Here is a 6,529-nt window from a genome sequence, read left to right on the forward strand (position 1 = left end):
AGAAGAATATAAATAATCTTAAAAAAAAACAGGGGAAAAAAGACCAAAAAAGGGCAACAAAGAACATTAAAATAAAATTTTAAAAAGACTAACGTCCTGTCCATGTTCTGGTCCCTGAGTCACCTCAAGGAGGAGGACTGCCTCAAAATAATCACCAAGACTGAATTTTCTGCCAGTTCAGAGGAAAAAGGTTGAGACACCAATTGCTGTTAATTTAATGAAAATACTGCAGTATGACTTGTCTTGCATCAGAGCCTCGGGCCTGATTCATAACCGCTGGACGGTATCTAGGGCACACCAAGGAACGCTTGGAAGGTAACTCAGGGGACTGGTGGGGAAGGAGGGCAGGCAAGAGGTCTAGGGCAGGCAACTCCCCAAGGGCTGAGCACGGAGTTGGCAATGGCTAGACTAGAAATTGGAACAAAGAGGAGAGCTTCTAGAGGCTTAGGTGCTTTTGTAAACCCATTGAGGGGTGCTAGAGTCCCACGGAGCTTTGGGCTGAATGCAAAGACTTCTTTTAGATTCACCAGCTTTTTGGTCAGTGTCCCCAGAAGGCCCTCAATCACCTTCACCACTACTAGCCCATAAAGGTATGTCTGTGCAAGTAGAAAAAGGCACCCCTCTAGGCCTTCGTGTGAATTACTATAGAAAAAGATGCCTCCATCCCTGACAGACACAGCCCGAGCTCGGAGTGGAGCCAGGGCAGCTTTCAGCCCCCACTCAGCCTTCTACTGGGATATTGCTACCTAAGTGACAGTGGCTTCTTTCTGGGTCCAGCCTGACCTGCTGAACCCATCTGGGCTGGGTTTACGGGAAGAGGTAAATGCGGCAGAGAAATCTGGTTGGGACTTTGTTCCCTTAAGTACAAACCAGTCTGTCTTCTTCAAATTGCCCATAGTATTTATTTGACCCTTGGCAACTGTAATCTCCAGAAAAACCCCCATTGTTCTTAAAGAAAAGCGTGTTGCATAAAAGCTGTAAGAGGCAAGCATTCTTCATGATTTTGCAGTAGCCCTTTTTTTTTTTTAAGATTTAATTTATTTATTCATTTTAGAGAGGAGAGCGAGAGAAAGAGAAAGAGAGAGAGAGAGAAGGGAGGAGCAGGAAGCATCAATGGGAATATGTGCCTTGACCAGGCAAGCCCAGGGTTTTGAACCAGCAAACTCAGCGTTCCAGGTCGATGCTCCATCCACTGCGCTACCACAGGTCAGGCAGTAGCCTTTTCAATACGATCATATGAAACAAACACCCCGGCCACAAAGCCCAGGGGAGTGTGGGGAGCAGCCCTCAGATGCCGATGATCTTTGCCCGTTCCTAGCCTCGGAGCCTCTGGGAAGCCAGGCTGCTGCTGTGGTTGGCCTCGGGTTCAAGTCCACAAAGGGGTTGTTAGTCCAAGAAGGCCAAGAATGGGACCACAGTAGAATCCAGGAATGTTGACATCTAGTCCAGTCACTCTAAAGCAGGGGTCTCAAACTCAACTCAGCATGTGGGCCGCAGAGCAAGATCACAGCCGTTTGGCGGGCGCACTAGGTCTACAAAAGGCAACTGTTACGCAACACTTTTCTCACTGCAGTTGAAAACAAAAAAAAATCAGTACAACAAGCACAATCGTACATGCAGTTTACTCAGTGTCACAAAACGACCAGAAACTGTAGTTCGCATCACAACTGCTGTTAACTAAGCTAATATCTAGCTAGGATGCTAGAGAAATGAAAAATACAAGTAGGCCCCTAGGCTTACTTAATTTTATCCAAAATATTTTGAACTTCGTGGATTAGTCTGCGGGCTGCACAAAATTGTTCGGCGGGCCGAGAGTTTGAGACCCCTGCTCTAAAGCAAAGACACTCTGCTCTTTGCTTTCGTTCATTCATTTATTCATTTAACAAATTTATTAAGCAGCCTCTATATGCCAGGCCCTATGCCAGGTGCCAGAGATACAATAATAAACAAAAATAGTTTATAGTTTATGAGAGAAAGAGTCATACAGATATATGTAAAATTAGCCTGACCAGGAGGTGGCGCAGTGGATAGAGCGTCGGACTGGGATGCGAAAGGACCCAGGTTCGAGACCCCGAGGTTGCCAGCTTGAGCGTGGGCTTATCTGGTTTGAGCAAAAAGCTCACCAGCTTGGACCCAAGGTCACTGGCTCAAGCAGGGGGTTACTCAGTCTGCTGAAGGCCCACGGTCATGGCACATATGAGAAAGCAGTCAATGAACAACTATGGTGTCGCAACGAAAAACTGATAATCGATGCTTCTCATCTCTCTCCATTCCTGTCTGTCTGTCCCTGTCTATCCCTCTATCTGACTCTCTCTCTGTCCCTATAAAAAAAATTAAAAAAACAAACAAACAAACAAATAAAATTATAACTGTGCTAGTATCCAGCTTGGACGCCATTCTAAGGACCTTGAACTTTTTCCGACAGGTCATGGAGAACTACTTACTAAAGGCTTTGGAGCAAAGGAGTGAAAAGACCATAAAATAATTACTTGAATTTTCCCTTTGCAGCAGCAGTGACTAGTCCAAAAGAATGAATCTCTAGTGATAAAACCAGACACATAATTTGTGTCTTCTCTAAGGTGAGCTGGGGTGGTTTTTTTGTTTGTTTGTTTTTTTAATTTTATTTTAAGGTGGGCTGTTTTTAATAGTTGATCCTTAAAGATCCCAGGGAGAAATTCTGAATTAGCTGTAAATGACAAACTCAGCCCGGCCAAAATAGTAACTGAAGAAGCCTGCTTCTTCTCTTGAGTTCAGGAACTCCTATTTCTCCTTGTCACCCATATTCAAAACTAGAGTCAGTTCAGTGTTACTGTAGCTCTTGGCAATTAATAGGCACTAAATATATTTGTTGGATAAATGTATGGTGGAGTAAATCAGACTAACTGCATAAATAAAAATTTAAAGGCATCTTTAACCTTCTGCTATCCTATGACTTCTGCTTTATCTGTCCCTCTCTTTCCTACTCCCTCTGCCTTGATGCAGGCCCACATCATTGCTACCTTAATTGTTTCTTCAGCCTTCTAACAGATCACCTTGTCTCTAGTCTTAGGCCATCTCTGGCCTGTTCTCTGCCAGCGAGATCATCCCAAAACTTGGAAGTGGCCTGACTGGTAGGGGTACAGTGGATAGAGCATCCACTTGGATGCTGAGGACCCAGGTTCGAAACCCTGAAATCGCCAGCTTGAGCACAGGCTCGCCAGTTTGAGTGCCAGGTCGTTGACTTGAGTGTGGGCTCATCTACATAATCCTATGGTAGTTTGCTTGAGGCCAAAGATCGCTAGCTTGAAGCCCAAGGTCGCTGGCTTGAGCAAAGGGTCACTGGCTCAGCTGGAGCCACCTGGTCAAGGCACACATGAGAAAACAATCAATGAACAACTAAGGTTCCACAACAAAGAATTGATGCTGTCCGTCCCTCTCTCTATCTCGCTCTGTCTCTGTCTCTCTTGCTTAAAAAAAAAAAATAGATAGCTGAAGTATATAAGAATTAGCCATACTAAAACTTTAATTCACAGTTTAACATTTTAAGGATATTTAATTAAATTTGTAAGCAATGTTTAAATATCAAAAGATTTATTTCAAATTATACTATCTATAAGAGTTTAATAAATTGAGCATTAAACAAATAGTTCTGGGTGTTTTACTACATATAAGAGCCACTCTGATATTAAAATAGTTCTATGACTATTATCTAACTCCTATGATTATTACTGGTAAAAATAATCAGTACAATATAAAACTGAAAATGACTATTCCACCCAATAAAATTCTTGGACAAAAAAAAATTAGAAAATTACATTTTGTGTATAACATTGAAAACTGAAAAAAAGCCCCCCTGAATCAAATAGTACTTGATAGGAATAATGAGCACCCATAAGACTTCAGTGGCAGATGTGAAAAATCAGTAAAAATTGACACAGATCAAATCTCGATGATGAATTGAACCATCATTGTCTCATTTGCCCAGGAAAAAAACTGATCCACATAAAAATGATTTCAGCAAAATTAAAAATGGGAAGAATTAGAGAAATAGCTCAATCTTACAAAGAAATTGAACAGAGAATTGAGTATAAATGAAACTTCATCAATGTTAGGACAGTTCTGATTAAAATATGTGTGTTTATAAAGTGGAGGCAAAAGGACCTTGGAGGTCGAAATGGCAGTCAAAAACTGAGAGATAAGGCATATTAAGCAGAGATCGTGTACTGCATGTATCTGGCATGTAGTATGTACTCACTAAACACCAAAGTGGATTAAAAGTTTTTTAAATTGTGGTAAAATACAAATAACATAAAATTTACCATTTTAACCATTTTTAAGTGTACAATTCAGTAACATTATCTACATTCATGTTGTGCAACTATCACCACTATCCGTCTCCAGAACTTTGTCTTTTCAAACAGAAGCTCTGTACCCATGAAACAGTAACTCCCCATTCCTCCCTCTCTCCAGCCCCTGGCAACCACTATTTCATTTTCTGTCCTTATGAACTTTACTGCTCTAGGTACCTCATATTAGTGAAAGCATACAATATTTGTCCTTTTGTGAATGGCTTATTTCACTTAACATATCTTTAAGGTTCATCCCTATTGTAGCATGCATTAGAATTGCCTTCCTTTTTCAGACTAATTCCATTGTACGTTCATACCACATTTTATCTATCCATGTGTCAGTAGATACCTGGACTGCTTCTACCTTTTGGCTATTGTGAATGAGACTGCTATGAACATAGGTGTTTAAGCATCTGTTTGAGTCCTTAATTTCACCTTTGGGATATAGACTGCTAGATCACATGGTGAATCTATTTCTATTTTTTTTAAGACCTGCAATACTGTTTTCCATAGTGGTTGTACTATTATACATTCCCACTAACAGTACACAAGGGTTCCAATTCCTCTACATCCTCACCAGTACTTGGTGTGGTTTTTTTTTCTTCATATTTTATTTATTGACCCTGGTCGGTTGGCTCAGCGGTAGAGCGTCGGCCTGGCATGTGGGGGACCCGGGTTCGATTCCCGGCCAGGGCACATAGGAGAAGCACCCATTTGCTTCTCCACCACCCCCCCTTCCTCTCTGTCTCTCTCTTCCCCTCCCGCAGCCAAGGCTCCATTGGAGCAAAGATGGCCCGGGCGCTGGGGATGGCTCTGTGGCCTCTGCCCCAGGCGCTGGAGTGGCTCTGGTCGTGGCAGAGCGACGCCCCAGAGGGGCAGAGCATCGCTCCCTGGTGGGCAGAGCGTCGCCCCTGGTGGGCGTGCCGGGTGGATCCCAGTAGGGCGCATGCAAGAGTCTGTCTGACTGTCTCTCCCCGTTTCCAGCTTCAGAAAAATACAAAAAAAAATAAATTATTTATTGATGTTACAGAGGAATGGGGAAGCAAAAAGTATCAACTCATAGTTGCTTTACTTTTGTGGTTCATTGCTTGCTTGTTGCTAGTCATATGTGCCTTGACTGGGCAAGCCCAGGGTTTCGAATTGGTGACACTGGTTCCAGGTCAGTGTTCTATCCACTGTGCCACCCCATAGGCCAGGCAGTACCTGATGTTTTCTAATTATTTTTAATGGGAGCCATCATAATACTGTATGTGTATCATCTGATTGTTTTAAAAGAATGATTTCTCCTCTTTTCAGTCTTACTGTCGGTTTCCCTGATAGTAGCCCACATACTTGGAAATCACTGTGTGACAGGAAGATCACAACTTGACAAAACTAAACCTTGAGAGATGTATTAATTTACACACACACACACACACACACACACGGTAAATATCAATTATTTTAGTACTGAGAACTGAGCCTTCTGCTCAATTTATCAGATCCTCAAGGTCTTGAAAAGATGTGCAAAAATCTTATTTTGATGTTTTGCATTGTGTTATATTTTAAGACATTTTCATTTCTTTTCATTTTTAAATGTGTAATCTTCACAGTGAACTTATAACTAGTTGAACCCCAAACGAAGCCAGTTAAACCAAGTGAACTGACATCTTAAATTTTGCAGAAGTCTCGCCTGACCAGGCGGTGGCGCAGTGGATAGAGCATCAGACTGGGATGCGGAGGACCCAGGTTTGAGACCCGGAGCTCGCCAGCTTGAGTGCGGGCTCAACTGGTTTGAGCAAAAGCTCACCAGCTTGGACCCAAGGTCACTGGCTCGAGCAAGGGGTTACTCGGTCTGCTGTAGCTCCACAGTCAAGGCACATATGAGAAAGCAATCAATGAACAACTAAAGTGTCGCAATGAAAACTGATAATTGATGCTTCTCATCTCTCTCCACTCCTGTCTTTCTGTCCCTATCTATCCTCTCTCTGAGATAGACTCTCTCTCTGTCTCTGTAAAAAAAAAAAATCGCAGAAGTCTCCATTTCAAACATTTTATCCTACATCATATATATGTAAACATTTGCTCTTACTTGTCAGATTATGCAAGTTTCAATCACCTTACATTTAATATGTTATTTTGGTATGCCTCAGATTTTTGTCCTTGGCTGTATCTAGTTTATACCTCAGTGATGATTTGGAGGCTTACAGAATTTACAAAGT

Source organism: Saccopteryx bilineata, chromosome 3 (assembly GCF_036850765.1).
Source record: "Saccopteryx bilineata isolate mSacBil1 chromosome 3, mSacBil1_pri_phased_curated, whole genome shotgun sequence".
Classification (NCBI taxonomy): domain Eukaryota; kingdom Metazoa; phylum Chordata; class Mammalia; order Chiroptera; family Emballonuridae; genus Saccopteryx; species Saccopteryx bilineata.